Source organism: Olea europaea, unplaced genomic scaffold (assembly GCF_002742605.1).
Source record: "Olea europaea var. sylvestris unplaced genomic scaffold, O_europaea_v1 scaffold744, whole genome shotgun sequence".
In the NCBI taxonomy this organism is placed as follows: Eukaryota; Viridiplantae; Streptophyta; class Magnoliopsida; order Lamiales; family Oleaceae; genus Olea; species Olea europaea.
The window spans coordinates 115,769-124,526 of record NW_019265846.1 but is presented as its reverse complement, the minus strand read 5'-3'; positions in this window follow the sequence as shown (position 1 = coordinate 124,526).

The window sequence follows — 8,758 nt, the reverse complement described above, 5'->3', positions numbered from 1 at the left end:
TATTCTAATTGAGATACGGGTTCGCCTTTATGTTTGGCCAAATGTAGACTTAAATCTACTGGTGTTTTAACTGGACTTTCATCATACATATTAAACTTTTTAAGTACAGTCTCAATATAGTGAGATTGAGATATTACAAGTCCCTAAAGTGTTTTAAGAATTTTAATTCCTAATATTACATTTGCAATACCCATATCTTTCATGTCAAAATATTTTGTCAATATTTTCTTGGTATTTGTTATCATATCATAACTACTACCCACAATTAGCATGTCATCAACGTATAGACATACAATTACATATGCACTAGGTGCGGTTTTAATATAAACACATTTATCACATTCGTTATTCTTAAAACCATTTGACAACATAATTTTGTCAAATTTTGCATGTCATTGTTTTGACGCTTGTTTTAGTCCATATAATGACTTGACGAGTCTACACACCTTTTTCTCCTGTCCAGGAGCGATGAAACCTTCGAGTTGTTCCATGTAAATTTCTTCTTCTAGCTCACCATTTAAGAAAGCTGCTTTGACGTCCATAAGATACAGCCGTACCATCAACGGTAAAAACATACCCACTAGTGGATTTTGAGTCTTTTGTATTTGATATCCAATTAGCATCACCGTATCCTTCTAAAACAGCTGGATATCTCGTATAATGTTGTCCATCTGATGGATTTCTAAATTATGCAATGCTGCGATTGCAATTAATACTCTAATTGATGTTATCCTTGTCATAGGTGAGTATGTATCGAAAAAATCAAGGCCTTCCCTTTGTTTGAATCCTTTAGCTACTAGTCTGGCCTTGTACTGATCCATCAATCTTTAATTTTCTTTTGAAAATCCATTTACAACCTAATGGTTTATTACCAGGTGGGAGATCTACCAATTCCCAGGTATGATTTTGCATAATAGAATCAATTTCACTATTGATAGCCTCTTTCCAGAATGGAGTTTCTGGACTAGACATTGCTTCATTGAATGTCCTAGGTTCATTTTCTAACACATAAGTTAAAAAATCTAGACCAAAAGACTTAGATGTTTTGGTTCTTTTGCTGCGTTTTGATTTTTCATCACTTTGAGGATTACTAATTGCAGAATCATAAGTTCGTTTTTGCGAGCTTATTTCTTTCGTATCTTTACGAGGAAAATTGTCCTAAAAAAATACAGCATTTCTAGACTTAATGATAGTATTTTCATGTATATCCGGAATGTCAGACTTATGTACGAGGAACCGATAAGCAATACTGTTATTAGCGTATCCAATGAATATGCAATCGATGGTTTTAGACCCTATTTTAACTTGTTTAGGCTTTGGTATTTGTGCCTTAGCCAAACACCTCCACACTTTTAAGTATTTGTACGAAGGTTTATGACTTTTCCATACCTCATAAGGAATTTCATTCCTACCTTTGTGTGGTACTTTATTTATAATGTGGTTAGCTGAGAGAATTGCTTCCCCCCACAAATTTTGTGGTAAACCAGAGCCAACCTACATAGTGTTCATCATCTCTTTTAGAGTACGATTTTTACGTTCTGCATTACCGTTTGATTGAGGTGAATAAGGAGCGATAATTTGATGAATAATCCCAGAATCTGAACAAAATTCATCAAACGGTGCTCCATATTCCCCACCTCTATCACTACGAACAATTTTTATTCGTTTGCTTAGTTGATTCTCAATCTCATTCTTGTACTGTTTAAATGCTTCTAAAGCCTCGTCTTTACTCCTTAGCATAAAGACATAATAATACCTTGTGCAGTCATTTATAAAAGTAATAAAATACGTTTTACCTTCTCTAGTTTGCACAAACTTTAAATCACAAATATCATTGTGAATTAGTTCTAGAGGATTCGAGTTCCTTTCAACTGAATGAAACGGTGTTTTCGTTAATTTAGCCTCTACATATGTTTCGCATCGATGATTTTGATCAAAGGACATAGAAGGCAATAAATCTAAACTTGCTAATTTTCGTAAAGTATTAACATTTACATGTCCTAACCTATCATGCCATAAGTTAGAAGACTCAATCAAATACGCAGAAGATTTATTTTTATTAATATCAAAATCACGGAGTACAAGCAATATATTCAATTTGAATAGCCCATTGGCTAAGTACCCTTTGTCTACAAACATGCCATTTTTGGTGAGTACAAACTTGTCAGATTCAAATACCAGCCTAAACCCATTCTTGCTTAATAGAGCTCCGGATACCAAGTTTTTGCAAATATCGGGGACATGCAGCACATCAATGAGTGTTACTTCTTTCCCTGATGTCATCTTCAGCACTACTTTACCTATATCAATAACTTTTGATGTTGCTGAGTTGCCCATGAAGAGTTATCGTCCATTGATAGGAGTGTGAGATGAAAACATCTCCTTATCCGCACAAACGTGACGAGCAGCGCTAGTATCAACGAACCATTCTCTCGGATTATCCACCATGTTTGCTTCAAATACAACAGCCGAGAGCATTAGTTCAGACACTCCGTTAGACAGTCTGTCTTCTTCAGTCAAGTGCACTTGGTCCTTTTTGTTTTGCTTTTTCTGTCGGCAGTCCTTTACAATATGACCAGACTTACCGCAGTTATAGCAATCTCCTTTGAATTTCTTCGCCTTGCTCTTTTGCTTGCCATTATTCGGGTGCTTTCTTTTCTTGCTAGTGTTTGGCTCCACCAAATTGACTTTAGCCTCCATTTGCTGCTTTCCAAACTTCTTTTCAGCTTTTCGATTTTCTTCCTCAATTCTTAATCTAACAATCAAATCTTCAAGTCCCATTTCCTTGCATTTATGTTTCAGGTAGTTCTTGAAATCTTTCCACATTGGTGGTAACTTTTCGATAATTGCAGCTACCTGAAATGGTTCACAGAGTTTCATGCCTTCTGCATGTAGATCATGTAAGATAAATTGTATCTCTTGGACTTGAGTCATTACTATTTTAAAATCTACCATTTTGAAGTCCAGGAATTTGCCTATAACGAATTTCTTCAATCCGGCATCTTCTGTTTTGTACTTCTTTTCCAATAACTCCCATAGTAATTTAGTCATTTTGACGAAACAGTATACGTTGTATAGTGTGTTGTCAAGGCAATTGAGGATGTAATTTCTGCACAAGAAGTCACTATGACTCCAAGCATCGAATGCTGCTCGTTTTTGAGAATTTGTTTCCTTCTCTTTAACAATTGGAGCATCTTCTCTCAAGATTTTAACCAGATTCAGAGTCGTGAGATAGACCAACATTTTTTGTTGCCATCTCTTAAAATCCACTCCCGTGAATTTTTTCGATTTCTCCCCATGAGCATTGTTAGGGGGTACGACAGACGTACTAGAGGGTACAACGGATATACTACTAATTGCCATTATCATTTTAAGATTGTTGAAAAATATAGGCAAATAATAGTGGATGTATATTTGGGCAGAGTAACGACGTTTGGATGGTTTTGAATGGTCGAGACAATAGTTCGACTCTTTTTCCTTAAAATGATAATGCCTCGCACTGGTATTAATGGTATTGCAGCACTCGTTTTCCAAGATACAACGACCTCGTCTTGTAATAGTAGTACTCCAAATTACAAGACCCGACGAACCCGTAAAGTTTAGATCTCTCCACACACACTGGATGACTAAAATGCACGAGAAATAATTTTCGAGGACTGAATTATAAAAGCAGAAATGATGCAGGGACAAAGGGATAATTTCGGGAGAGTAGAAAATCAATTCTGATTTTGGAATGAATTATAACTGGGGTATTGGGGTCTATATATAGATGTTGAAAGGTTGTGTCCCAACAGACACAATTGTCAAAAAGTTGTGTCCAACAGACACAAACAGTTTGGACAGTCAACCACCACAACCCACCAAATTCTAGTAGAAGCACCACGTGTTATACACAGAAAATTCGGGGAAGAAAAATAATAACATAAATAATATATTATTATTGTTAAATAATAATAAAATAATATAATTCAAATGTTATTTTACCAAAAACGGGCCAAGCCCAAGCTCAAGCCCACGACCCTGCCGTGCCAGCCGGTCGGAAGGCGGCGCGCACGTGGACTTTGGCTTAACCTACTAGCATGTAGGTTCTCTCCCCTTCAAAGGCTATTGGTACCCCTTGGGGCCCAAACTCAAATATCAAACTTGAGCTATATAAGGTGGTTTATATTCTTTTAGTTTTCCTATGTGGGATTGATATTTTCCAATTTTGAATAAGTCGTTCTTTGTTGTTTGTTGCCTTGGTCATTACTCCTTTTTTGAACATTATTAATTCTTCCTATATTTGTCCTTTGAATTTTCATCACTAAATTTGTGACTACTTTACTTGACCTTGTTCTCTTCCTTATCGAAGAGTTGAACTCTATCCACCACTTTCCTGTAAGTTCATAATTCGAATGCTATCACTAGTTACTCTATGCGAGACTTCAGTCCTTCCTTAAATCGCCTTACTCTTCTTTCTTTTGTTGCCACCAGGTTTGGAGCAAACTTCGCAAGACGAGCAAATTAAACGTCATATTAAACAACTATTTGATTTTCCTGCTCCAGCTTAATAAACTCTCTCTCTTTCTACTTTGATACTCTTAAAAAAAAAAAAATTACTTCTTGGTGAAGGCATCTTTAAACATCTTCAAGATAAAAGGGTTTAATATCCTTCTTATATATGTTGATGTAGAACCAATAACCTCCAATCATAAGCATCTCCATGGAGAATATGGGAGCATAAGTGACATTTTCTTGTTCGTGTAGCTCATTATCGAGAATGCCTTCTGAATTTCAGTTAACTATTTTCAGCTTCCAGACGATAGTAATGCCAATAAATGATGTCAGGGAGAACTTGAACTTTGAAAGGAATTGATCATTTCTCCTCGGTCTGCTGTTTTGTTCAAGTACAATTGGGGTTTGCATAAGAGCCTCCATTATCATTGAGTTCTCTGATGTTGCATTTAAATTAATCTAGTTCTAGTTTCAGATGTTCTTTGTGAGCTTGAGAACGAGTAGCGGGGGCCATCGGAGGTCACAAATATTTTTTTACTTATAAGAAAAAAATTAATTAGATTATATTTGCAACTACAACATTTATGCATCAAGTTCCAATGACTCAGTACAATAAAATTATTCTTAACAAAATTGATTTTATAACTTTGGGTTCTAATGCCAATATTGTAACCCCCAAGCCTAGAAATCTTAAACTTAAAAGTATTATCATTAATTACCATTTAAACGTATATAAAAAAAAAAAAGTCATTTCTTGCCAAGCAATCACCTCGAATCATCGAAGAGGATAATGTGGAATAAGCTATTGTCCAATAAGTAAATCTCATGCATGTGATAAATACTTATGACGTGCATTGCCTTTATATATATAAAAAAAAAAAACTCTTCAAATAATTACTTAGTGTTTTTATCATTACTTTAAACTCCTTAAAATTAAGATTGTGAACTTAATTTAGTTCATCGTCTAGTCAATCAAAATGTTGAGGACCATTATCATTTGGAGCCCACTAAATCTGTTAGTAGATCCATGAAGTGATTAATATTAATCATTCAACATTAGTCGAGTGCATAGATCTCCACTCTCCACTCACTCTTTGCATGACATAGACAAACACCTTTTAAAAGTTCAAGATACATATCTTTTCAAAACATAATTTTCTTTATTATCATTTAAAAATTTTCATTTCCTGAAACTTTACTTTATGCATGCTTATGAATGTATTGACATGCATGAAGATCACATGAGATATGTTAATAACCCAAAAGGCAATAATAGAGTATGTTGCCAAATAATAGCACTTTATGTAATACAATATTACAATAAAATTGTGACATACAAGCAGGGACAGAGCCAAGGAAGGTCACAACTTTTCGTATTTAACTGATACATAAAAAAAATTCCATTATTTTTTTCTTGCCTATAAAAAATGAAATTTACTTAGAGTTTGCCTCAAGCTCCGCCCCTGCATACAAGTGAATACAAATGGAGCTAGGTTTACATACTTGGAATCAAACCCGACTCGGACCTTGACCCCGCTAAGTCATCGAGTTATGGGTCGCTAATTGGATTGATGGGTCAATGTTCTTTCATCGAAATCTTAAACATTGATTTATTATACTTTTGCGAATGATGAATATTTTTTTTTAATTTTTTTTAAATAATAAAGAAGTCTTGAATAGTTTATTGTATTTCACAAAAATAATGAACATCGTCTTTCAATTTTTTTTACATACAATTGATATTATAAAAATATTTTTAAGTTATTCTAATGGAAGCTAATGTTTAAATGATAATAGTTGGAATTCTTGATAATAAGTGTCATATATTATAGATCAAGTATTAACACAACTGACAATCATAGCCTAGTGGTCGGTAATGAGTATTGATTTCCATAAGTTTCAATTCCTTATACTATCAAATTTTGGTCATTTACGGGAAACCGGCAAGTTAATTGGAATGAATAAATTGGTTCTCTATTAAACCTGTCGGTTCATTTGGTCTTAAACCAATTTGAATGCTAAACAATCCTTTCATGGGACTCGGACCGGACCACGGTTCGGCTCACTGGGTTTCCGGTCCGACCGGCGCCAGTCCGAATTTAATAACCGTGTTTGGAATTCTTAGCAAATTTATCTTTCAGAAAAGCAAATGAATATGTCCTTATCCTCCCACAAAGTCAATACGCCAAAAGCCCTATTTCATCACAATTGATTTTTTTTTTTTAAATTAAAAATTCTGCATGAGCACCACTTAATTGCTCTCACCAACCATTCAGAGAATCCATATAATATGACAGACAGCCTATGTAGATTTTTAAATTTTTTAATAGTAGACAAGTAGCAATCCGATTGACGTGGGCACGTTTGGCTAATCCTAAGAATTTACTGGTAAGTAAGCATTTAAAATAATTAAACGTGCTTAGTATTCCATATATGCAGAATATAGTCTCTTTCTACTAGTGTAGATATAAAAATTTACACTAAGACAAACAAACTAATATGCAGAACAAGAAAAAGAAAAAGCAACAAAAAAAAGAAAAGAAAAAGAAATGACTATTTTATTATTTATATTTATTTATTTTACATTTGTGAGCAGAAAAGTTGTGAAAATTTACCTCAAAATGGTTAAGCAAATCATTTTATTTTATTTAGTGTTACCAACAATTAAAAGACATAAACTTATAACAAGGTGTAATGAATAAGTTATATTTCAACTATTGACAAGGAAATACATAATAAATAATGGATAATACACTCGAGATGAAATGTCCATAAATTAATTTAAGAAAAGCAAAGCAAAAAGTGAATGACACGAATTACCATGTGAAGACATGACAACTCGAACACATATGTATATATATATACATTCATGCATGTGTATATGAATCATACATTTAGTTCACAACAATTATATTAACAATACATGAACACATTATCTTATGAAATATAAAATCTAATGCGAAGTGCGTACCTATAAAAATGAAAATTTTAGTACCTTATGAAGCCCCCATTTGCCCCCATTCCGATTCCCATTCTTTTCCCTCTTTTATTTTCAATCACGCAATTTTTCATAAAATAATATTACACGCAAATTAAAGAAAATTCATTTTTTTTCAACCACATATTTTTCAAAAAAAATACAATTCCAACCATTAAATTTTGAAAAGAATGGAACCAAACGGGGGCAAAGATGGCCAAAATGCTTGACAATCACAAAGGGAGAGGCAAAGTAGGAATGCAATTAGTCTTGGATAAGTTCCCTCTGTAAGGGAGTGTTGACGAAATATACTTTGATAAAAAATACCACAAGTGCACGATTTCTTAACAAATAATAAAATGGCTTTTTGAGTCTAAGTATCGTTCATACAGAAATTGTACTAGTTCAAATTTCGAATTAATTTAGCATTAACATAAACTATTGAATTTAGCGAATTTTCCTATAGATTAAATAATCTAATTATGAATGCAAGATCTAACTTAACTAAAATAAATGCAAGATTATAAATAAAAGCAAGTTTTATGAAAATATGAGGATGAAATATGTACTAGGATTCCGAATCCTCTTATATCAATCCCCTTTAACCTTGAACCATATAAATTTGATAACACAATTCAATTATGAAAGTCAATATTTCTAAATTATTTAACAATCTCTCTCGACTAAAATTAAACTTATTTTTACATGTAATCCGATTATATTTCTATGATAGATGCGAAAATATAAAAATACATTAACCGATTTGTAACTACTTAAAAATCATGTAAAGTATAGCGATTTATTTCTATTTCCTATCGAAACTCTACAATAATTGACATTATGTCTAACTTATTTTCCATCTTTCGAAGATAAAACAAGCCAAAATATTCATACAATTAGTGATTAAGTAATTGTAGAGAAAAATAAATTCATGTCAATCATTCAAGTATTGAAAACGTACTTTGAATGTCAAAAATGAATAAAATCAAGAATTAAAGATTGATGTGTGTGCTGTATTTTTCCTATCAAATTCTGGCCTGCTTATTTTTATTTTATTTTATTTTTTATTTTATCTTTTTTTCCCTCAGCCGCCAACTCCTCCCTTTTTGTTTCTGTATGGCGTGTATTTTTATTTTTATTTTTTTTTTCCTCAGCCGCCAACTCCTCTCTTTTTGTCCTTCATCATTTTCCAATCGCTTCACACGAGTCCACAACTAAAAATAAAAGAAAATTAACACATATTAAGTAAAAATTAATAATTTGATTAGTAATATGGCTCGGACAAAT